This window comes from Protopterus annectens, chromosome 3.part0, assembly GCF_019279795.1.
Source record: "Protopterus annectens isolate FY-2018-M chromosome 3.part0, PAN1.0, whole genome shotgun sequence".
Taxonomy (NCBI): Eukaryota; Metazoa; Chordata; order Ceratodontiformes; family Protopteridae; genus Protopterus; species Protopterus annectens.
In genome coordinates, this window is record NC_056731.1 from 1,427,155,176 (window position 1) to 1,427,181,945 (window position 26,770).

Sequence of the window (26,770 nt, forward strand, 5' to 3'; positions counted from 1 at the left end):
AAGTAGAAATCTCTAAATTTTATAACATAATCATGCCTTCTTCTCTTTCCTTTATTTACCGGACTTTAATTATATTGTTTAACTCTTACCTTCCCTGTCTACTCTAATTTTCCTCACCCTCCCCCCTTGGTATGATTGCCAGAAGGCTAATCTTCTTTATCTTTGAGCCCTCCCCTCTGAAAAACAAAAAAGCATGTTAAATTAGTGTAGCAGCAGGTGATACACTTCATTCAATCAGGATTTACTGAATCAAGCAATTCTAATTTTATAATACAGTTATTTCTAACCATAAACAGTCCATTATTTACTTCCATTGAATATTAATTACGCTCACTTTATTTCCCTGATCAGCATCATTCACCCTAGCCAGTGGTTTGTACCTTTTTGGGTAAAAACTCCTAAAATTAATGATGCAATTTCATTGCTAGCCTGCCAAATTCTGCCAATCTTTCCTAGCTAATCATCCCCATTTGTAGTTACATGGAATACCTAATTCATGGCAGATTACTAAGGCTGCCAGGTGTCCATTAACTTGTTTATTTTGTGGAACATCTTGCTTAACCCAATCCATTTCCCATAAGATCAGACCACCTGTCTTTACCATTCATACTCCCAGTGAAAGCATACCACCTGCTTTACCAACCACTGGTCATTAGGGAAATCCCCACCCTACTTCATAGGTTCCTAGGTAGGTACTAGGCTATTGGCCCTAGGGCCTGTATAAGCCTAGCCAACAAGGTACTCTGGCTTTCATCACCCAAGAAAATTATTTTCCTGTGCTCCTGTCGAGCAAAGCAACAGAGGTGATCCCTGGGGTGAATTTCCTATTTCCCATCTAATCATCAATATTTTTCTTGAAGAGTGCTAATGAGGAGCTTTGTTTGATATATTTAGGTAGTTTGTTCCAGAGTATGGGAAGTCTCTGGGACAGGAATCTATGCCTCCAGTGTGTTCTGTTTATTCTAGTGACAAGGTTTCGGTCCATAGAGTGTGTAGCTCGAGGGATTGGGATTTCTTTAAGTGGAGCATTTCCAACAGCTCTGGGTTTGACATAGCTTTGTATGTTAGGCAGAGGTCACCTCTGAGTAGGGGATATGCGATGGAGTAAAGCTGGAGTTTTTTTAGATGGTCTGCATAGGGCATCTGTTTGAGGCTGGTTATCCTCTTTGTGAGGTATTTCTACAGCCTTTCCAGTTGTTGTAGATGTCTTGTGAGGTACATACCAAAAAAGGCGTTGTACTCTATAATGGGTCTAATGAGTGATGAGTAGAGGGGAACAATGACCTCTTTTTTCCTGGATGAGAAACCTCTTGTGATGAGGTGTGCCACGTAGAAGGATTTCCTGATTATTGTGGCGATGTGATTATCAAAGGAGAGACTACTGTCCACCTGTGTCACCATGTCTCTTATGACACTTTCAGTGTTAAGTATACTACCACCTATGTGGTAGCTCATGGGTAAAGAGTTTTTACCAAAGGAGATGACAATGCACTTTTTGGCATTGAGCTTGAGGCCATGGCTTTGCCACCAGGCATCTGTCTCCTTGAGGCCCTTTTGTAGGATGTCCACATCATTAGAAGTTTCGATTATGGCTCCTAGTTTGCAGTCATCTGTGAACTTCATTAGCCAAAGATCTTCTGTGTTAGCCCGTACTTCAGAAAAGTAGATACCAAACAGGAGAGAACACAGGACTGAACCCTGTGGTACTCCACTTGTCACTGATCTGAAGTCATATTTGGAGTCTGCTACTTTCACACTGTGGGTTCTGTCAGTGAGCCAGTTGGCAACTCATCTTGTGACATAGGGATTTATACCTAGTTTAGTGAGTTTATCTATAATTCAACAGTGGGGGATAGTGTCAAAAGCCTTGGCGAGATCTAGAAAGGCTGTGTGAACCACCTTACCCTTGTCTATGGCTTTTGTGACTGCTTCAAAGAAGTCTATCAGGTTTAGGAGACATGATCTGCCTTTTACAAACCCAAACTGGGTGGGGTCCAGTGTTTGGAGATTACCAATGTCTTTGTGTAAAAGATCCATGATGATACGTTCCATGGCCTTGCAGACTAGGCTAGTTAGGCTAATGAGTCGGTAGTTCCTGGGGTCCATGGTGGCTCCCCCTTTGTGGAGTGGGATAACCATTGCTGTGCACCATTCAGTGGGCACAAAGCCTGAGGTGAGGCTATGATTGAATATGGTGCTTAGGTGGGGTGCCAATCTATTCTGCAGTTCATGTAGATTGCAGCCTGGGACATTGTCAAGTCCCATGGATGCTGTGTTCTTGGCATTGGAGAGTGTGTTTTTTACCTGTGCAGCCATGATTACAGGAACTTTGCATTCTTCCGGTATAGAGATGGGCCCTTTAGGGGGTGAAAGGGGGGTAAAGTTAGCACTAAACCTATCTGCCAAGATGTTGGCAATATCACTTGGTTCTGTATATTTAATGCCATTGTGCTGTAACTCAGAGCAGATCTGAATGTTGCCATTAAGATTCTTGACAAAGCTATAGAATGCTTTCTGGTTGTCTTTAGAATCAGTGGCAATTTTGTTTTCGTAACTAGCTTTGGAGGATGTTCTGAGGGATCTCAGCTTCTTACTGAGGCTGACCATGGAGTTCCTCCAATCATGGGATTTTAGTCTTTTTTGAAACAGTTTCTTTCTTCTGTTGTAGAGTTTGTTTATGGCAGGGGACCACCAGATTGGTTTCCTTTTTTTGGAGGATAACATCTTGGATCTGTTAGGGATAGCACGATCCATGCACTTATGTAAGTGCTTATAAAGTGCATTTGTATAAGATTCAGCAGTCCAGTCATACCTCTATTGTCTGTCTACATGAGTGTTGGGAAGTTTGCCACTTCTGTCTTAAGAAGCGTGAAGTTGGCTTTGGAGAAATTTTTTACAGTGGTTTCCCTAATGGGGGGTGGGAGCAGGATGTGGAAGTCTAGGGTGATTAGCTTGCGGTCAGTCCTGACCAACAAGGAATTGGCCTCTGGTATGGAACACCAGTCACCCATGTTGGTAATGACCAGGTCTAGGATATTGCTGCCCCTGGTGGGTGTGTGGATAAGTTGATCCAAGGCATTGGAATTTATGAATTCCAGAATACGTTGAGCAAAAGAGTTGGTACATGAGTATTTTTCACAGTTGGTGGTGGAGTAGTTGAAATCGCCCATTATTAGGGTGTTGGATTGTACCCTAATATTTTCCAGTGTATCAAGAAATGAGGAGTGGGAATCCTGGGGCATGGTGGGGGATCTGTAGCAAGTTACAATTTGGATTGCAGTTTTGCCCAGAGTTAGCTGCACTTGGATAATCTTGGATGCATTATGCTGAGCAACTAGCCTGGAGGTGTGGATATCCTTAATGAATATAGACACACCTCTGCCTTTAGTGTTTCAGTCCAGGTTAGATGGCCGAAAGGTGTGGTATGAATTACAGCCTGGTAATGCAGGGGTGCTCTCTAGAACCTTGAACCAGGTTTCTGTCACTGCACAGATGTCGATGTTCTCCATTTTAAGGAGTGCCTCGAGTTAATGCATTTTGAGGTTTAGACTTCTACCATTGAGTAGCATTCCCCTCAGATTTTGCTTGCTTGTACCTGTTAAGATGATGAATTTGTCATTTGAACCTTGCCTAAAAAGGCACTATAGGGGAGGCAAGAGCCTTAGTCATTTTCCTGAATCCCTAGGGCGACAGGTGCAGGCCAATTCTGGAAAAGCATCATGGTCTGTCCATCATGTCATCCCAGGCAGACAGATACTGGATCCCCTTAGAATGACACCAGAAGCTTAACCAATTGTTGAAGTCAATCATTTTGTCCTTGTACTGTGGTATCATTCTGGGTGATGGCAGGATGCTACTCAGGGCTAGGTCATACCTGCCTGGGTTACAAGATCGGAGAGCTCCTCCATGTCTCTTTTCATGTAATCCAGGGAGGTACATCTCTGGTTATTCACACCAACATGGACAATGACAGAGTCTTATTTGTACTTGTAGTGGAGTAACTTGAGTGCATGCATTATGTGGCGGATCCTGGCACCCGACAGGCAGCTGACAGTAACTTTCTCCTTGTTTAGCCTGGTGAGTGGAACATCAGTGTGCCTGACTATAGAGTCACCTATGACTAGAGTTTTGGGTACATTGTTATGCCTTATGGGCTGTGGTTGAGTGGCACACTGAGTTTGTGGGCTATGTGTCATTTGGGTTGTGTTGGGGGGTGGAGGTTGCTTGTGTTTCTGCTTTGGAGGTCTCTGTTCTTTATTCCTTAAGAGTTCTTATACAAATTGTCTAGACAACAATGCGTTTCTTAATAAACTTTATATATTGAGCCATCTGGCTCTATCCCTAGGGTGACTACTTTTTTCAACACTCTTAACTTGAGATTTTTTTTTACACCCAGTTTTAGGGTTTGAGTGGGAAAGACCGTCTACTTTACCAGTTCACTAAAAAGTAGTGCTTAACTGATCTTGAGATTGCTGTTTCACCAGCCTGTCACTACCATCACCTTCCTTGCTCCATCCTTTTGATCCTGATTGACACCTCAGGCCATCATCCTACTGCCAAAGCCAGTCTTTTTTTTTTTTTTTTTTGCTTAGCTTACACGTGCCACTTAAACCTGTACAGGCAAGATAGCACTGGTTGAAAGAGGGAAGTCCAGGACAAAGTAGTCTGCATCTACACTTTCTAAAACTTATACCTAATCTAAAATTTTAGTTCTCTCTGCTTTTCTATAAATAGCTTGTGCTACATTGGTCATGGAGATTAAGTTCATAAAATCACAAAAGGTTAACCTTATTATGCATTTTGAGACATCAGAAAAGTGTATAATAGCATTGTTGCACATGAAAATTACTATGGTCTAGAATCAGAAAAAAAAAAACTTTGTTAATCATCACTCTGATGTCTAAGAGATGTAAAACAAAACAGCAGTGCATGGAATGTCAATATTATGCCCCAAAACTGGGAAAAATATAATTTTTTAAGCACATGCCAGAAGTCCCTACCATGAGACCCCCCATCTTTACTGCACTTTGGATTGCTTAATAAAAGCTTAAGAACCCCTAAGAACTGTTAAGATCAGGTCTTGCTCCAATGACTAACAGCATACAGTGTTGGTCTGTAAAGAACAGCACCAGATGGTAAAAGGGTGTATAATCTGTTAGATATTTCCCTCTGCCATACATAAAAAGTAATAACTGTGGAAGACTGAATGGCCTTACAGTTTTTAAAGTCCTTCATTCTTCAAGGGGCACCTCATTTCTGTCTGCTGTCTAGTTGGCAAGTGTTGTGTTTTACCAGCTTTCAGTGGCTTTAAAGGTCAGAAAAACATATGTATTCATTCACATTTTTTTCCTTTCTGCAACTCATAACACATGGAGCAGACAAACTCCATTCACTACAGAGAATTATAATTGGTATCACTGATCATAACCCATATTATGTGTGCTCATCTTAAATGCCAAGATTCACCTCACAAACTTTGCTCTTAAGGTGATTTTTTTTTTTTGTATTCATGTCTTGAACAAATATTAAGTTGGCTATGATGAGATGAGAGACTCTGTCATAATGCTCCCTCTATGTTATGCAACTTTTACAACTGTTACACTCTAGTTTTATGCTTTCACCATGACATAATACCAGGAAATGGGTAACAACTTTGAAAATTTTAAAACATTTTGCACTGCTGCATACATAAGTGTTCATCATCATCAACCCCCTTCTCCCATTTTCTACATAGGGATGGAGTATTGTGTCAATTATCACCATGTTTCTCTATTCAGTGCCACTCTCCTATCTTCTTTGATACTCATGCCTGACTGTCACAGTCTTCTGCCACTCAATCCAGCCACCTCTTTGCAGGACACCCTTGTTTCCTCTTGCCTTCTTCCTTTCAGTCCTAAATCTTCTTTACCAGATTGTCTTCTGCTTTTCTGCATATGTGCCCAAGCCACCATAATCTGTTCTCTTTGACCTTTCCTGCAAATGGAGCTACTTTGGCTTCTGTTTATTTTTGTCCTCATTTTTTTGTTTCTCCCATGGTGTGCATCATACCACCCATCTCAAGCACTTCAATCTCCATCATCTCTTGATTTCTCATCTACTTTGTCTGTACTACCTAGGTATGTGTACCATACAGTAGTACCAGTCAAACCACTGTTTTGTGCACCTTATATTTCAGCTTCTTTGGGATTCTTCCATCATACACTACATCTAACAGTCTGTACCAAATGGCTGCAGCCCCTCTAATCTCAGCTTTCACCTCCTCATTCAGACCTTGTTTCTCCTCAAACATCCCTCCCGGATACTTGAAGATGTTAACCTGTTCCACTATTTCCCCTTTTATCTCAATTCTCAGCTTCTTCTGATGTCCTCCATTTACCTCATTTACAACTGCTGTATCTGTACTCAGTTTCATCCCATGTACCTTTAATTTTTCATTCTACTCCCCTGTCTTTGCTGAAGTTCTTGCTCAGAGTCTGCCTGCAATGCCACATTATCTGCATACACCAACGTTGTTGATTTTTCCTTTCTGACCTGTTTGCTAATGTAGGCCAACACCAATGTGAACAGCAGTGGGCTCAGAAATGAACTCTTATGAACATCCACTCCCACTGGGAAACCCTCTGTAAGACGGAAAACTGTTTGTACTTGAGACATTGGGCCCTTGTACATAGTCTACAATAATTCTACAATGTCTCAGGGATTTTGAACCACCACAGGACTGCCCAAATCAGCTTCCTTGGGAACTTGTCACATGGTTTCTCCAGGTCTAGGAATGTCCATTTGGATTCTTTCCTCATCTCTAGCTTGTGCTTCATCCTCTTCTGAATCTGAACTGCTTATCTCTCATATTATTTTCTACTACTGATAATATTGTTTTTCACTCTTTACAGAACTTTCTTGCAGTATGTTAGGAGTTTGATGCCTCTATACTGCCAACAGTTGTGAATGTCCCCTTTGTTCTTCAGCACTGGCACTAGTATGTTTACTCTCCAGTCATGCGGTATGCAACTTTCTTACCATACTGCTATGAGTACCCTCATGAACCATTTCTCCCCTATATCACCTAACATCTTTATCATATATGTGTTTATTTATTTATTTGACATTTGGTTACTGGGAAAGCCTGACTGGGTCCAGGGAGACATATTTTCAGCAGAGGACTGGGGAGAAAAGCTCCAAATATATGTAAAAAGAAATATTAATATATAAGTTAAGACAATAAAGTATATTATAAAGCATGTGAAGAACAAAAGAAAAATAATAAGTCATAAGCAGAAACTATTACAATAAATATAATACATTATTAAAGGAAGAAAGTTAGACTATAAGGCACTAGTTATATTTTGATAGTAGTGACAATCAGTGAAACACAAGAGAAGAAAGGGTAATGCATGAGAAATGGATATAGAACAAGTGGTTAAGTGAGTAAGGAATGAGGGTAGTACAAGAGCATAGAGGAAGGAGCTGGAGTGACAAAAGTAAGTAGTTAGGGTGTTAAGGTAGTGCGGTATGGAGAATATAGAGAGAAGTTTAGGCCTATTACAGATAGTAGATGGAGAACTAAAAGGTGGAAAGGGAGAGAATAAGGGAAGGAGAATTAGATTCTGTGAAAAGGTTGTTTGCAATAGTTTGAAAAGGATATAGTGCCAAGTAGGGTTACAGCAGGAACAGATCAATCCTTTGCTTAAGTATTCCTTTAGTATGATTTTAAATGTGAGGAAATTGATGCCTGATCTAATGTTTGGTGGAAGTTTGTTCCAAGTTTTACAGTGGAATAGAAATGTAGGGATTTCCCAGAAGTTTTATTGGGCTTGTGTACAGAAAGAAGTTGTTTGTCTTTGCATCTTAGATTTCTATTAGGAAGATAAGTAGAAAGAACAGATGATAGTGCTGGACAGGCAGTAGGTTTATAGATAATGTTATGGGCTGTTAAGAGTTGTAAGCAAGTGAGTTGTTGCGGGAACTCTAGCCATTTTAATGATTGAAGTGCAATGCAGTGATGAGTGGGATAGGATGAGTTTGTGGCATATTTTGCAATTTTATTATAGCAAGTTTCAAGTTTTGTTAAGAGAAACAGGTGAATGCCTGTAGAGCATACCTAATTTCTGATGATTATTTTTATGATATTTTATATATGGAGGTCGAATTTTAGGTTTTCATGAATAATTGCAGCTAGCAGCTTGGTGTATGGAACAGTTTCAATCAGTGCATTATTTAGGGAATGGATGTTGAAATTTGTTTTATATTCTTTCAGGTTTTTTGGACAAAGAATAGGAGTTTGATTTTGTTAGGACTGAAAAGCAGTTGAGAGTTATAAAGACAGAGTTCAATAGATGAGAAAACATCTTGAGTATTTTTTTTGAAATTCAGGTAAATTATTAGCAGTACATATAATAGTTGAATAATAGGTGTATTGGATTAAAGAGGCATGGTAAGTGGATGAATGTTGGTTGCTTATGAAGATGTTAAACAAGAGATGCCCAATGATGGAGCCCTGGGGTACTCCTCTAATAACTGGTAGGAAGGGAAATAGTGAACCTTGCCATTTTACTGACTGTTGTCAGCCTGACAGGTAACATGTGAACCATGCAAATGAGATGGGTGTGAGACCAAGTGAAGAAAATAGATGTAATAATGTATTATGTGAAACAATATCAAATGCTTTTGAGAAGTTTAAAAATACTGTGGATGCAAGTTGAACAGAATGTCTAGCATGATTTTTGGTGTCCATGAATGATATTAGGGCAGTCATAGTTTTGTGATTAAGTCTGAAACCATGTTGGGTGGGGAAAAGGAGGTTGTTGTGTAGAAGATATTTAATGAGTTGTGTGTGGATACATTTTTCTAGTATTTTAGACAAAGCTGATAAGATAGTAATGGGACAGTAGATAGATATATCAGAACAGTTACCTCCTTTGTGTAGTGAGATAATGTACAACTTTTTTCCAGCTGCTTGGGACATGAGATTCAATACTTGACCCATTTATGAGAATACTGACTGTGTAGGCAATGGCCTCAGCAGTAAGCTTAAAGTACTCAACTTGGAGATTATCAGCTGAATTAGTACAAGGTTTGAATTTTTGTAGAAGTTTTGTTTTTATGCAGTAGGTAGGGAATGGATTAAGTGTAAAGATAAGCGTAGAAGCTGGAGAATATTGTGAGACCTGAAAAGCAGCATTATTTAGTGAAGGTGTGTTATTAGCAGAGTATTACACTAGGTTATCAATGAACTGAGAGTTAAAGATGATGGCATTTTGTACAGGAGATTTATCACTGAAGGGGCTAGGATTTTGTTTTATTGCATAATTGAAGAAGTGAGTTGATTGTTGACCAAAGTTTTCTGACGTTTTGAGAATAATTTGTTTGTTGGTAGGTATAGAATTGCTTTTTATCTGTTATAATAAATGTTTTTAACTTTATTATGGAGTTGTCGATAATGTAATTAGTTGATGTGAGTGTTATTTTTTGCCATTCATTCAATGTTTTATTTTTAAGGGACATTAATTGCTTGGCAGCATGAGATAGCCACGGGGCATGCTTGATTTTGGTTCATTAAGTCTGCGTTGGAGCTATGCTATTAAATATATCTAAGAATGTGGTACTGAAGTAATCAATGGCTTCATCTAATGGAAGGGTTTTTAGGGTAGCCCAATTAACAGATTTTAGAATATATATTCAAGATTCTAGATTACATTTAAATAAGTTACAGATTGTCTTGTAGAAGTGCTTGTTGGGGGTATGTTTAGATATTGTGATAGTATAGGAGGGTAGGTGGTCATTTAGTGGGTTGGGGAGAATACCAGTTTGTGTGAATTTATCAGGGTCTGATACTAGGATCCAGTCAAGAATGGATCACTGGTTGCAGTTTTTGTCATATATTGTAGGGGATTGTATAGTTTATATAAAGTTACAGAGGCTGACAGAGTGAGTAGGAGAGATTGATGTAAGATTTTTCCAGTTTATGTTAATATCACTTTGAATGATAGTTTCATAGGAAATGTTAATTGTGATCTAATGTAAGATATTTTCAAGTATGAAGATATTATGTCCTTGAGGAATGTAGATGACTGCAATACATAGGTTTTTGGAAGTGTTCATTTTTAAAGTGATAATGAGAAGTCCTGCATTATCAAATTTGGAGACAGGACCTGATTATTTGGTTATAGTGAAGTGACTAGTGTAGAATAATGTGATTCTACCAGCTTTCTTGTGTAACTCTATCTAGTCTAATCATATTATACCCCGATGGTCACAATTCATGTCCTTTATTTCAGGTTTTAGCCAGGTTTCTGTGCCAGCTAAGAAGTCAGGAGTATGCAGTGCTATCTAGGCATGGAAGTCTGAGATTTTATTTCAGATGCTGCAAAAATTAAGGGTAAAGAATTTTAGATCCTCACTTAGGGAAGAGCTTAATGGGCAAGGGGTGTAGTTGGAGTAATGGAGTGGCCCGGGTTAGGATGAACATCACCAGCATGGGAGATGAAAGAGAAATAGGTGGGAAATAGTTTATGTACAGGAGGGGGTTTAATTAAGTAAAATTGAGGTTTAGTAAATTTTAATGATAAGGTAGGAGTCTGAGTTGTGAAGAGGTTAGCACGGATGTGTGAAATAGACTCGGTGATATGTTTGAGTAACTTTTTCAATATTTTTGGATGGAAATAATTGATGTTATAGAAGAAATAAAAGGGTTAACAGCAGATGTATGATATGATGTTATTTAAAGAAAGATAAGAAAGTATAGAGCCTGAAAAAAATATGAATAGGAGTGTATGAGGCATTGACAACATTGTTTACTTTAATTGTTACCTGGGTAGAGGCTTGTTAAACATAGTAATAAATAGAGATGGAAATGATAGGAGATAGCAGCGAGAAGAATTATGGTGTATGAAGTGGCACAGATGTAGTGAATATATATGAGTAAGGTGGCTGTTAATATGTATTTTAACAGAGTATTTGATGCATTGGAAGGTTAGTAGGAGGAAGTTAGAATGATTAGAGATGTAGTGTGTATAAGAGTAAGTCTGTTAATGCTCAGTAGTGCAGGGATTGCTTTGATTGACTAAAGCATTAGTGGGAGGAGTTTTGGGAGGTATAAATGTAAAAGTAGTGGGGGTTGGTGGGAAATGGGGGTAAGGTAGGGGAGTGGAGTAAGCCCGAGCATAGTGAGGGCAAATGGAGCGGGTTGGACCCGGTCACAGCTGCTCATCTTACTGCAAGAAGCAATCAGTAAGGACTAGCAGTTTCAGTGAAGTTTTTGTTATTATTAAAAATAAAAGTCTAAATGTAGTGAAGGGAGATAAAGAAAAGGGGGAGACATGCCAGGCGAGTGTATTTGACTGCATGTAGCAAAGTGTAGGTGACTGTAAGGAGAAAAAAGGAATGTTAGGTTTTATTGACTGTTGGAATAAAGGAAGCAAGGTGTGTTAAAGTAGTCAGGAAAGAGTCGCCAATTATTAAGATACATAAATTGAATAGTGGACAAGCTACAGTATAGAGTAAAAAGTGGAGGAGAAAGAGAAAATAGCGATAGCTGAAAGGACTGTAAGTCCACCTCAGTGATGTGCAAGACAGCCAAATATGGGTAGCAATAACAGTGCAATTTGAACAGCAAGTGGTAAATGTACATCAGCAGGTTATGGGCAGCAACAGAACAGCAAGGGTCCGTGGATTACATGAAGCCTCTAAGTCGCTTAGGCTCATGTAGAACTTGGGGTTGGATGTTGAAAGAAATACAAGGCAGTTACCTAGGAAGGAAGAAAGGGAAAGAAAGGCTGGTTTCATGGTAAAAGAGCACAGTACACCTGTAAAAAATATGTAGTTGTAGAGTGACAGAGGACATATGGAGAGGAGCTTGAGAAGGTATGATTAGGAGGGTGAAGATTTCCAAGTATATTAGCGGCCTACAGCTAGTGTAGAAGAAGAAAAGAAGCAAGTTGTAGAATTAAGGTAATCGGTAGATAGAAGTGGATTAAAAAAAATAGAAATTACAATAACAGCTGCTCAGTATGAGGTTCACATCAATAGTCTATACAGTATATCACAAAAGCTGTTTCATACAGACAAGTTAATAGCATGTCATGAGCACAGTTTAAACCATACAGAGAATATTGGACATAATATCATATCTGCTGTGACCTCATCTGAGCCTGATGCTTTTCCTGACTTCATTTTCCATAGGGCTGTTCTTAATTCTGCTATTGTGGGCTCCTCCTCTTCTTTCATCAGAGGCTATGTCTGAAGCAATACAACTTCAGTGGGGTTTTCTTCATGCAGAAGCTGCTAGAAGTATTGCTTCCATCGTCTTTGATGTTCTGTGGACTGGTGAGCAGGTTTGTCTGGCATCCTTTATGAAGTGTGTCTGACTATCTTATTTATCTTTTGCTTTGCAACCTGATATAGTTTCTTTGTGCAACCTAATGAGTCACTTTTCAGTGATAGTCTATCAGCGAAACATTTGTTCCTGGCCACTGTCTATGTGGCAATACTAAGTGTGTTACTGTTTCCAAAGCTATAAGACAATTTGCATTCTACAAACTTTTTTTCTAATATGTAATACATCAAGGTAGTTAAAGCTCAATGTTCTACAAAGAATTATAATGAGGTCGCCAATCATAACTATTTGTTAATGTGTTCTTGAGATGGATTCAAGAAACTCAACTCCCAAGCTTTACTGTCACCATTAATTTCTTAAATCAGTTTATTAAATGCATTAACAGACTGGATATAACAGTAACAGAGATAAAACAACTGGAATTGAGATCTTTAGAAAAGGGTAGGAGCAAACTACATAGGTAAAAATGGGAAATGTGGGAACAAAACATACAGGGAAGGAATGAGGTTTAAAAGAAGGCAGGATTTTAATGAGCTATGTAATGTTTGACTAAAATGATAGGGTAGATTATAAGTGAAGTATGTCTGCATCTGGGAGTGTATCAGTATGTTTTGTGATGTAAAATGCTTGCAACTAGGCTTGTGTCAGTGTGGTTTGCCTTGATTTATATAAATGTATGATTGCTTATGTCATGATAGTTTAATAAAGATGTTTATTGTTTAAGAAAAGGGGGCAGGAATTGAATAATTTATGTAATGTTGCTTAGGTTATATTATATATAACAATATATGTGAAGTATAATGTTTGTTTAAATTTTAATCTGTTAATACAATTTGATTACTTTTGTATAAATGTAAATTTGCCTATGTCACAAATGATAATTCAATAAGGTGTTGAAAAAAGAAAAGAAAAAAGAAGAAAAAAAATGGCTGGCAATTCAATCCTAATTCTGTGTTATTCACATGTTATGGCTGTTATTAGGCTAAAGAACTGCATCAGAGAAACATTCTTAAAGCTTTGAAATGTGTACCAGACTTCAAACTGATACATACACTCACACACATGCACACACAAACAGACACGCATAAAAACCCATACACACTCATGCACACAAACATGCACACAAAATATGTACCTACTAGCATTTTACAATTGTTGGTTAGTGAAACCTGTACTGCAGTATGCTATCTGGTACTGTTAACTGTGTTATATTTCTCAAGGCTGTAAGTGAATTTGCAGTCCTACACTTTTTATCTGTTTAACAGGTACTGCAGTGGGGCAGCTATCACTTCTCAAGTATTTCATAGATTTATGACTGTCATGCACTTCAAAGAATCTCTGTAGCCAGTTTGGTTGAAATGTGCATCTTGAGACAATGTAGCAATTATTTCTTTTTAATGACAACCACCTGCAGCTCATACAAACTGGCACAGTTTGTGATAGGTGTTGTTATATAATGTTATTGGAGACAAGGCTGTTACATAAAGCCACTACAAATAACATCCAGTAACACAACATTGCACTAAACCAGTCTCACACAGCTCAGAACAAACACATAGACATACGTACACTGAAGCTCTTAAAGGTAACCTACCTAAACCACAAAGGACTACTAAATGAAACTTTATAAACAAGTACCCTCAGCTAACACACAACATAGGCAGCATCTACTATGAAACATGCATCTAAGCATCACAGACTGACTCAATTCAAAAGCCCATAAGGCAAAGCACGACACAACTGGGCATATGAATATGCCAGATGATCATTCTGTCACTAAGCTGAGCCATGTTTCACAACTGGGCATGTGGATATGCCAGCTGATCATTCTGTCACTAAGCCTGGCCATGTTTCACAGCTGGACATATGGATATGCCATCTGATCATTCTGTCACTAAGCCTAGCCATGTTTCTCAAGTGGATCTGATAGATTCTGATACCACTCATTTTGGGCATGGGTAGCATTTATTTTACAAGATTCCTTGCTCTAATAGGGACATAGATGGCAGATCAGGGTCACTCTTTACCCAGACAGCATATGCTCCATGCCTGCTGATAGTATCAAGCAACTGTAAAAGTATTTGTAACATAGAGCTTTCTTCCCAGGGCTTCCTCTGAAATGGGTCTCATTACCCAGTCAGACATCACCACTAACCATATGTGAAATAAATATATATAAAATAGAATACAACCAATAAAAACAAATGCTAGCAACTAGGACTAATGATCTGTTACATTTGTCATTGTTGTGAAGTTATCTAACAAAATCAGTTTCTCAATGTAATTTTAATGCAGTCCTTGTCATAGCTAAAATCTTTATAGGACATCTTCACTTACACAGTAAGCAATACAAATAATTATCACAACTATCAGTCCAGCACGTGATTTGATTACATTAATGGAATTATTTTACAGGAATGAATTGGCATCCTTTTCTATCCCATGGTGAAACATTTCTTTCAAGAACCATTACGAGAATCATATAAACTATATAATTTAAACTATCACACACCAGATAAGAAAAAAAACAGATAAAGTTATAGTGAAGTAATCTAAAAGGATAACATATGAAGTAAGTTTATACTTATTGTAAAAAGATAATAATATGTGGTTCCCATTTCATTTTTTTATGAATAGACTTCCACGTCAAACGTGTAAAAGATCTATAAGTAGGCTGGGATAGGAAGCAGGAGTTAGCTTGACTTATTATTTAGATTTGTTTTCTTTTTTGTTGTGAGTATTAAGGACTTGCTTTCTTCTTTTCTTTTTGCTAGTTTTACCACATTTGATGCAATGTTTCCTTTATCTATATCAACTGCCACTATGTGTTTTAAAAAATATGTGGGCTAAAGCTGTACATTAGCGATGAGCTATCCATTTTTATTTCAAAAGTAATGAGCATTGCACTTCTGAAAATGAACAATACTGGATTTATGTATTGGCTTCTTCTTTGCATTTTCTATAGCACACCATCAACTCTGGCCTCTTCTGCAATAACATAAGAGGCTTGAACAATGAAAAAAGTGTGGTGACAGCAGTAATGACAAATTGCATTTTGCATCTTTTTGCTACAACATTAAGTCACTGCCACTGTCTGAAATTTACATAATGTGTATTTTCCAAGAATAAATGATCATGACTCATTTTATTTATAATACGAAAATAAGATGTAAATATCAGATTGCATTTTGTAAGACTACCCCATTAACTGTGTAGCCATCCTTATATGGTAGCAATGATTGTTTATTTTGCAAGAGTTAGTAAACTTCTGAAACACACATGCAAATTCAGTAGCCTACTGACATCATATATTCACTTAATGCACCATATCATGGAATAGATTTATATGTCCACACAACAATACAAACCACAATTGCAAATCCTAGTGTTCATATTACTTGCTCAAGAAGTGAAAGTTTAAATGTTATGTTACTGGTACGTAGGACTTTTGGTTTATTTTCTGTTATCCATTGAATTAAAAAATGTCAGTTCCATAACTGATTTATGTAAGCCTCTAGCCATTTTTCTTTCATCTTTAGAATGTTTTTTGTGAACAAGACTGTACACATTCTCTATATACTACTTGGCAACTACTTGATTGCTACATAGATGAAACTATAGATGAGATCAAGCTTACTTTCTTCATGCATACTGCTACTACATACATACTAGGATTTTGCCTCTAATCACGTGTACATTGCCTCATCTTCCTGTGCTTCACACCTTCACACCTTCACTGGGTTGATTGAATTGTCTGTAGTGCAAAGAACACACTGATTACACTCTGATATTCAGAAAAAGACAAACCAGTTAAGTGCCAGAATGGCACAGAGCCTGACCTTAACAAATGTTAAGCTCCCCCTATGAAAGTCATTAAGGTCAAGCCCATTGCTAGGCAGTGAAATCTGTCTGTTCTCACTAGAAAATGACAGTGGCAGAACAAAATATTTATTTATGTCTGCCTGCTGTTCAGTCCAGTAATGCGTCACTAAGTTCCTGCAATGAATTTAGAAACTTGCCAAAACAACAGGGTTTGTGTTCACATGTATTTCTGAAGAATATGAACTCTGAAAGTCTGATGCAGGTCATTATTTATTGACTTAAATCCTCACTGGATTGTCTGAAAAACAAAGGATTTATGGGGAACAAACCAAAAATATGTATCAATAGTCTGGACATTATGCGAAACTATGGAAAGTGGAGAGGTATGAAAGGTAAGTGTAAACGTGACTTATAGCATTAGTTAGACTGGGTGGAGGTCAATAAAGCCTACATGGAGTGATTCTCCATGTAGGCATAGTGTTATGGCCTGAGCACAGAACATGACCACTGAGCGATCCAGGAAACAGGGTGGAGGGGTGTGCATGAGCGTGTGGACAGAATGCAAATAATCTCATAAGCTGGTGAAAAACATGCAAATGAGGTTGATTTGTGATTCAATACGCAGAAAGGCACCCTTGTAGGTGCTGTGTTGATGTTGGGAATGTACGCAGATAGAAACCATGTACCAGACTATTAATTTTAAACAGGGGCTGTAAAAGCCTAAAAAAAAGAGGATATGGTACAGTAGGCATGCAAATTGTCAAAACTGCTCTGCACAAACATGCCATTATGGAAAAAAATATTAAAAAGTGTAAACATGTATAAAGTAGACATTTCCAAATATATTGCATTACAGTGTCCACCATGCTGAGTATTACAATGCAATAGCAGGTATCAGTGGTTGCTATGGAGGCAGGTCCTAGAGTAGTGAAGTACCTAGGGTATACTCAGTTAGCTGTATGTAAATTAGCTGGGGTTACTGAATAGAAAAAAGGGCTACAGTGTCTGCAGATACAACCCGTGGTAGGGCTAGACCCATGTAGGTATTGGTAGAACAGGTAGCTGACATCAAAAGGGGTGTGTCACAGTATGTAAAAACAGATTGGAGCTCAGCGGCACATGTTTGTGCTCAGATAAGTACAACTATTTAGGGATGGGGTGTCTTATGCTGCTGAGCATGTTTTATCTAGATTAAGAAAAGCTGAGTGCGCCCATGGTTGTGAAGTGCCAAAACTGCTGAGCATTGTTTACACTAGCACTGCGGGTTTGCAAGGTGCAACGCACTACTTAGCAGTGAAAGAAATAGGAAAACAAAAATAAAAAAATAGCCTGTGAAAACCAATCAGTTAGAAATGACTGATAAGCCCTGTTCAACAGACAGTAGCCCATTCAAGCACCTAGTGGTATAGCTATCAGGTTGAATGCAGCATAATGAGCCAATCACACAGGCTGCAACTGCAGCACACCACTATAAAGTATGCATGCACTCTACAATCTGATTTTCTCACATAATCTGAACCACTGGAGTACACACTTGGGAATTTTAACTGACAAAATGTTAGGGGCTGCTGCTGCTCTGCTACATCTGTATGTGCTTGAGGATTAGGTCATTGAAGATGATGATGATTACAATAGGCCCAGACTGAGAAGGAGAAGAGTGTTCAGGCCCAGGGTTGCCTTCCAGTTACTACATGAGTTGGAGATTGTAGAGAGCTACAGGGTGGACAGGGACATGCAACAAGAACTCACTGAGCTCTGCTGCCTTCAACTCAGACCCAGAGCCAACAGAGGGGAACCCATCCCAGTGGAAACAAAGATATGTGTAGCCCTTAGAATATTAGCTACAGGTGTTTTTCAAGGACCAACTGGGGACATAATGTGATCTCACAGAGATCCACATCCAGGGTACTCCACTAGTTCCTGGATGCCAATGCTAACACATGCCAGTGAGCACATTTATTTACCCCACACACCTGAGAAGAAGGTCAGCAATATTCATCTCTTCCACTGTGTACCACACTACCTTGAGGTACTGGGTGTCATAGACTGCATTCATGTGCACAACAAAGCACCAGTCAGTAAAGATGGTAGGGTCTACATCAACCGTAAGGTATATCACTACATCAACTGCCAGGTTCTGTGCAATGCTCAGGGCATTATCATGAATGGGTGTGCCGGCAGCTCTGGCAGCTATCATGACTCCCACATCTGGCATGCCTCACAGCTGTACCAGACATTTGCCAGGTGGGACATCCCATACAGCCATCTGCTGGGGGATGCTGGCTATGGACTGGAACTATGGATGATGACACCCATCAGAAATGCACACACACACACCTACTGAAGAATGCCATAATGAGGCAAATGCACAAACTAGGAACATCATAGAGAGTGTGTTTGGTCTGCTCAAGTCATGTTTCTGCTGCCTTGATATATGTATATATATATATATATATATATATATATATATATATATATATATATACATATGCATATATATATATATATATATATATATATATATATATATATATATATATATATATATATATATATATATATATATATATATATATATATATATATATATATATATATATATATATATATATATATATATATATATATATATATATATATATATATATATATATATATATATACACACACACACACATATATATATATATATATATATATATATATATATATATATATATATATATATATATATATATATATAGTGGAGCCTTGCAGTAATCTCCAGCCACATGTGCACACATGTTCACAGTATGTGCCATGTTACACAATATGATCCTGTGGAAACAGCTGTGGCAGAAACATCACAGGGAAGGAATACACAGTCCCCACCTTTGTCAAGGTCCCCACAGCCAGAGGGTCTATGAGGAGGAACCCCCTGAACCAATCCATGTAGGCAGATGTAGGTGTGCCCAGTATGCTCTGGCTTTGGCAAAGAGGAAATGCATAGCACATGCACTGACAACCTAAGGACCAAATTCCGACTCACATACATAGTAAAAAGGATGCCATTCCTACCAAACAACCTGTATCTTACCATGTCTAGAGTGTGTACTGCATGCATTCCCACAGAGTCAGCCCTGAAGCACTGTTCTCTCAACTGCTGCAGATACAAGGTAAGTCACTCTTCTTTACAACGAATGAATAGGGTAGTAGACTGTGGTAGCATATGTATGGACCTGCTGCATGTATAAAAGGGAATGGAGTGGGCTACCGGGATAGCTGCAGACAATTGACAGCTATGTGGGACAACAGGAACCATCTGCCTAATAATGGCCACCCCATACTATGCAGTAGGCCCCATGCCAGCAAACCCACTGCACTATGTGAGGGAATTACAAACACTGGGATCACAGGAGTGATGCTTGAATGTCAATGCTAGAGTCCTCTATCCCCAACACACCCATGTTCCTATACAACTGCAATAACAGTATGTTTTCAATGTAATACCAGAAGACCACACAATCCCTGGGGTGTCCCAATCAACCTGGTGACATGTATCCATTCCCCAATATGCAGGGGTCAATGTACTATGTACAGCATGTCTGTGTTTGATAGCATCAGGAAGTAAACTGCACTGTCTGGTGGCTCTTGTGGCTTAGTGGGCTAAGTACATTATCTTTGTTGATAGGGTACATGGTTCTAGACTGGCTGTGCCTACTCTTTTGCATGTGAGCCACACCAGTGGTAGGAGTGCTACAGAATGCCCATGTGTCAGTATGTGTTACTGCAAGAAAGCTGGACAAAGTCACAGACAATAGAGGGACAGAGGGCTACAGATATGGACAGTAGACAGCTCTGAGCAACCTAGATGGTGACTAGTAGAACAGCAGGTTGTAACAAGACAGTGTAACACCAGGATATAAAAGCTGTCACATAACTGTGTCACTACTTACAAAAAGTTAGTGGGCACCATCCATACCCCACAAATGTACAGGGTTTTCAGACTGTCCTCATTTATGCCTCATATATCTGTTCTGTTTGTCATAACATTGCAGTCATCTGGCAAACTACTGGCAAATCAATAAAGGTCACTGTGAGAAAATAATGACAGACAGTTCAGATGCAGACTTCATACTCATCAGAAAGTGCATGCTAATACAAAACCATTCTAGCAACTGTATATGTTTCTAACAGCAGTATTAAAATCATGTTGCCATGTTTGGGCCTCTGTCCCACTGTCATATATGGCCCTGTCCAGATGTTTGGCTGTAAGACTTTGAGAGGTATGAGCAACATGCAGCCTAATAATAACAGTACAGCACAAACTGTCTGAGGACAAGAGCAGATGTATGGCGCAGAATCCTGGACAACCTGAAAAACAGGGACAGTCAGAGGTATGAAATCCATAACCCTGTGTGTGGAGTTACATCTCTTAGCTCAGTCACAGCATACCTACAACTACATAGAGCAGCAACTGTGGATAAAGCCAGTAATGGGAGCTGGGCGGACAAAGGCCCACATATAAGGAGAAGGAGGAACTCCTTCCCACTCAAATGTAGAAAGTGCAGAATAGAACAGTTTGGGCAGTAGCATGGGTTCCCTGCAGTGAATGGAGTCAGTAAACAAAATGTCTATCAGCAGTTCCTCACATTAAGCTATAATGATCTGCCATTGACATAACAAAAAATCATAGTACTATGTAAAATGTACTAGACATATTATGCAAAACTCTGTTCAGTCTAATACACTCTGTACATACCCTAGATATGGGTCGAATAGTAAGGACAACACTCCGCCAGGAAATCCCTCAAGCATTATATCAGGGAGGTGCCTGACTGTTTCATCAGGATCAGCAGACAATTGGCTGTAGCACACAAAATCCTGGACTGGAGTACGTGTAGGTCTGTTTTGGAGTCCCATGGTAGGTAGTGATGGTCATACTGGGTATGCTCCTACACTTAGCTAATTTGAGCCCATGTCTAACCCACATCAGAGTATAGAACTGTGATACCCATACATCTCTGTGCATATGGACAGCTAGGTATACCTTAACTGACTCTTCATATCCCCATCAGATATGATTACCATTATCTATCTGTATGTGGCACATTTAACATATATCTGGATCTGCTGAGTTTAATATAGATACATATATGTAGGTAACACACACACATACACACACACACATATATATATATATATATATATATATATATATATATATATATAAATATTTATCTATAGAGAGGCAGACAGAGAAGGAGAGAGAGAGAGAGAGAGTGATAGACCCAGAAAGGCATAGAGTGATGTAGTGCTGCAGTCAGTCATACACCAGCTATAAGCAGTGGCATGTGCAAATAGTATGGTAAGCTCTAGTGCCTAACACTAGGTAGGTAAGAGTTGTCCTCTCACATCAGCCACCGTGTGTGTGTGTGTGTGTGTGTGTGTGTGTGTGTGTGTGTGTGTCTGTGTGTGTTTGTGTATATATTTCACATACAGCAGAATACACACCTCCAACAGGCCTATCTCTGTGCAATGGTCCCTCATTTTATGGCCCTGTGACTGCTGTCCTCCACAACAGTGGCCTCCCTGTCAGCAGCTACTGATGTCATCCAACCCAACAACAGTGGCAGACACTATCCAAAGACATAAAAACTGTGGTCCATGCAATAACTGCATAGCATTTTAGTGTATACAGCTACAGAGGTAGTGGTTCTAATCCCGGTGAGTCAGTGTGTGCGTGTGCGTGTGTGTGTGTGTGTGTGTGTGTGTGTGTGTGTGTGTGTGTGTGTGTTTGTAAGCATATCCCCTTGCTGCTTTGTTTATTTCTTGCCTGTGTGTGCAATGCCAATACATTTTAAAGCCTGTACCTACCTGTAAACTCCCCCCCCATTGGCCTACTTTACAGGGCCTGCTGATGTCATCCACTTTAGATGCACAGTTACACACTCTCCAGGTCCATAAGCTTTGTGGCACATGCAATAAGTATGTAGTAGTATAGTGTATACAGGTAGATAGTGGTTCTGATCCCAACAATGGCAACTCAGTGCATTGTGTCTAAGTAAATCTCTCTGAAGCTGTGTGTATGTCTTGCCTATGTGTGTGCAATGCTAATAAGTTTTAAGGCCTGTTACACCCTGTTAATCCCCCACTGGATTACTTTACAGGCCCTGCAGGTATCATCCACCTTAGATGCACAGTTAGACCCTCTCCAGGTATATAAGCTCCATGGCACATGCAATCAGTATATAGTACTATATTACATACAACTAGATAGGTAGGGGTTCTAATCTCAGAACTGGCAACTGAGTGTGTGTGTGTGTGTGTGTGTGTGTGTGTGTGTGTGTGTGTGTGTGTGTGTGTGTGTGTGTGTATGAAAAATAACCCCTGTAGCAGTGCAGCAGCCTTGTGTGATAGTTATACCATTTTGAAAGCCTGTTAATTCCCCCATTGGATTACTTTACAGGGCCTGCTGGTGCCATCCACCTTAGATGCACATTTAGAGATTCTCCAGGTTTATAAGCTCCATGGTGCATGAGATAAGTACATAGTACTATAATACATACAACTAGCTAGGTAGGGCTTCTAATCTCAGAACTGGTGACTGCCGGAGTAGGAGTGTGTGTGTGTGTGTGTGTGTGTGTGTGTGTGTGTGTGTGTGTGTGTGTGTGTGTGTGTGTGTGAAGAATATCCCCTGTAGCAGTATAGCTATGTTTTGTGTGTATGTGTGCTGTATGTGTGTGAAGAATATCATCTGTAGCAGTGTAGCTACAGTGTGTGTGTGTGTGTGTGTGTGTGTGTGTGTGTGTGTGTGTGTGTGTGTGAAGAATATCCCCTGTAGCAGTGTAGCTATCATGTGTGTAGGTGTGTGTGTGAAGAATCTCCACTGTAGCAGTAGCTACAGTGTGTATGCGTCTGTGTGTGTGTGTGTGTGTGTGTGTGTGTGTGTGTGTGTGTGTAGGATATCCCCTGTAGCAGTGTAGCTACCTTGTGTGTGAAGAATATCCCCTGTAGCAGTGTAGCTACCATTAGTGAATTATTGTGTGTATGTGTGTGTGTGTGTGTGTGTGTGTGTGTGTGTGTGTGTGTGTGTGTGTGTGTGTGTGTGTGTGTGTGTGTGTGTGTGTGAAGAATATCCCCTGTAGCAGTGTAGCTACCTTGTCTGTTTGTGTGTGAAGAATATCCCCTGTAGCAGTGTAACTACCTTGTGTGTGCATGTGTGTGAAGAATATCTCCTGTAGCAGTGTAGCTACTGTGTGTGGGTATGTGTGTGTGTGTGTGTGTGTGTGTGTGTGTGTGTGTGTGTGTGTGTGTGTGTGTGTGTGTGTGTGTGTGTGTGTGTGTGTGTGTGTGTGTGTGTGAAGAATATCCCCTGTAGCAGTGTAGCTACCGTGTGTGTGTGTGTGTGTGTGTGTGTGTGTGTGTGTGTGTGTGTGTGTGTGTGCTTGAAGAATATCCCCTGCAGGTGTGTGTATGTGTGTGTATATGAAGAATATCCCCTGTAGCAGTGTAGCTACTGTGTGTGTTTGTGTGTGTATGAAGAATATCCCCTGTAGCAGTGTAGCTAGCTTGTGTGTGCGTGTGTGTGAAAAATATCCCCTGTAGCTAGCAGTGTAGCTACCATGTGTGTGTGTGTGTGTGTGTGTGTGTGTGTGTGTGTGTGTGTGTGTGTGTGTGTGTGTGTGTGTGTGTGTGTGTGTGTGTGTGTGTGTGTGTGTGTGTGTGTGTGTGTGTGTGAAGAATATCCCTTGTAGCAGTGTAGCCACCTTGTGTGTGTGCGTGCATGAAGAATATCCCCTGTAGCAGTGTAGCTACTGTGTGTGTGTGTGTGTGTGTGTGTGTGTGTGTGTGTGTGTGTGTGTGTGTGTGTGTGAAGAATTTCCCCTGTAGCAGTGCAGCTACCTTGTGTTTGCGTGTGTGTGAAGAATATCCCCTGTAGCAGTGTAGCTACCATGTGTGTGTGTGTGTGTGTGTGTGTGTGTGTGTGTGTGTGTGTGTGTGTGTGTTGTGTGCATGAGGAATATCCCCTGTAGCAGTGTAGCTACCTTGTGTGTATGTGAAGAACATCTCCTGTAGCAGTGTCGCTACCAAATGATGTTAACACACTGCAACAGGCTCTTACGTCTCGTACAGACTGGTGCCAAGATCTTGGCCTCATGCTAAATGCAAAAAAACAGTCCCATCATACCATATGGCAAGGACACTGCCCCATTGTTTGTCAAATCATTCACAACCTTGTAAACACACAACCTGTATTGACTGACCTGGGTATTCAGTTTAATAACAATGGCTATTCAACCATCATGTAGTGGCACTGGTCATGTGGTGAAAGTCATAGGTTAAGAGAGTGCACCCAAGAAAAATGGTGGACATTACCTCTGTATAGTCCTCAACCAGTACAACAATACCTTAGTACAATGGCTGGTTTGATATGTACCTGTCGAGACATCTGCACCAATTGGAAAGGCCATGGTAATACCCACAAAGATAATCCATGACCTCCAACACCTGTCTCATGCAGACAACCTCTAATCAGTAGTGCCCCTCTTGGTATCAAACAGGTTGCCGAGAGGTGGTGTGTGGCACACCTACAACCTAATATCGGATCTTGCCTTTCAACAGCTGCCCCATATATGTGAGTCTACTTCCCCATGCATTACTAGCACAACAGGCTTGAATCTGATAGGTGACATCAGCAAAACCTGCCGGACATTCAGAATTCTCTCCAAGAGGCTGCCCTGTCTCAGGAATGCACTTCTCAGACATATCAAACAGAGTACCAGGGTTTTGTGTTCTGAAGAAGCTAAAAAACTAAAAAACAAAAAAAAAAAAAAAAATTTTTTTTTGGCCTGAGTCGTTCTTGTTCTTTGTTGTTCTGAGTTTTTGCTCGTTTTTTGGATTCTTAGAGTACCATGCAGACCATCATCAAGTGTAACCATGATGAGTGGATGGGATACCACAAATCTGTCCCTGGGGTCCCACCTGTGTCCCTCAGTGACAGGGGCAATAGATGCTGATTGATGATTCTGTTGTGGATAAACTAATGGCTAGGCTTGTAATGGCCTCAAGGGCAATAGCTTAGTACCCTTGTATGATCTTAGATATACCAGTTATAGTGCTGTGTGCTGTGACACACTGTGTTGTTAAGTGTCCACTCCCATTACTGCCATCTAATGTGTTGGGCCAGCTATGTTTGATATACCAGTACCATAGGTTCATAGGTTCACAGGTTCATAGGTTGGTACTAGGCTATCAGCCCTAGGGCCTATACAAGCCTAGCAATAACAATTTCCTGGCTATTTCTTCCCACACTATTTACTTTCCTGGACCCCTGTCTAGCAGGGGTCATACATCCACCATCTGACAAATAGGTGAGTGGTACCACAGGTGTATGGGGACAGTCCAGCAACATCTGTGTGACACAATTACAGACAGCACTGCAAACATGTTGTAGAGTATACTCCTTGTGGGTGTCCAACATCCGCAGTGCACAGATGTTTGCAGAATGTGTACATGTGCCTGATATATGTGGAGTCTCTGCCAGACAAATATGGATGTCAGGAAATTAGTTGGACAATATGTAATGGTTGTTTCTGGACTGTGGTGAATCTGGTTGCCACAGGCCAGACACCTCAGAAAACAGTTATGGTACTTTAATATATGGTACTGTATTCATTCCCTCACGTTGCATGCTCAATATGTACACTCAGTTGCTGAGGTTGAGCCTGTGCCCCCTCACTACTACTGGCTATAACTTGCTGTCCTGCTGTAGGGGGTCAACAGTTATACTAGTCATAGCTCTCAGTCGATAATATACAGGTGTTGAGTACACAGTGACCTAGTCAGAGTATGTCAGGAAAAGCAGAGACAACTGCACAATGTTTGAACTATGCCTGTGTGACATTCACGGTGATAGGAGCAGACTGATAGTGCAACACATGATATGGCAGTTGTATCCACCACTACTGACTGTCACTATTGTCTAATGCACAACCCATTTGCATTCATACATGAGCTGACCATTGCTGGGGGTCTCGGGCCAGAGCTGTGATTCTATGTCACAGCCGATAGAGCCAAGAGGAAACCATGGAGCTGCTGGACAGCTGACTAGCAGCAACATGTAATTCCAAGATGTTTACCACAGACCTCTATTGTGGTAATCTCTATTTCCCAAGCCTGCATCCCTCAACTGCATCCAATTACATGGGGAATACTATTACATACCTGGTATAGTGCTGTACTTATTTATGTGGAGATATCCTGTGGCAGATTGCTAGGATAGCACAGTCTGTCATCATAGAGAAAGTCACAGACCTATGTACAATAGGCAGCTGCTTGCCTTTTCTGGTAATGCTCATGAACAGCTGATTACCTGTGCACCAGTCTATGGCTCAGACTTGCTAATTGTATTCAGAACAGCTGGGTTACATTTTAATTAGTCAAAGTCATGGCAACACAGTGCTGTATTTGAAGCCTTCATATAGGCCTTGATCCTTTTCCTAGCCTGTGAGAAGGATATTATTGAAGCGTGGGGACTGCAGCATCACAGAACATAGATTGAAATACTGTCCACAGCTTGGATTTATGTGGTATGTCCACAGTTTTGCATGCTATGTTTGGCAACTGTGAACAGAC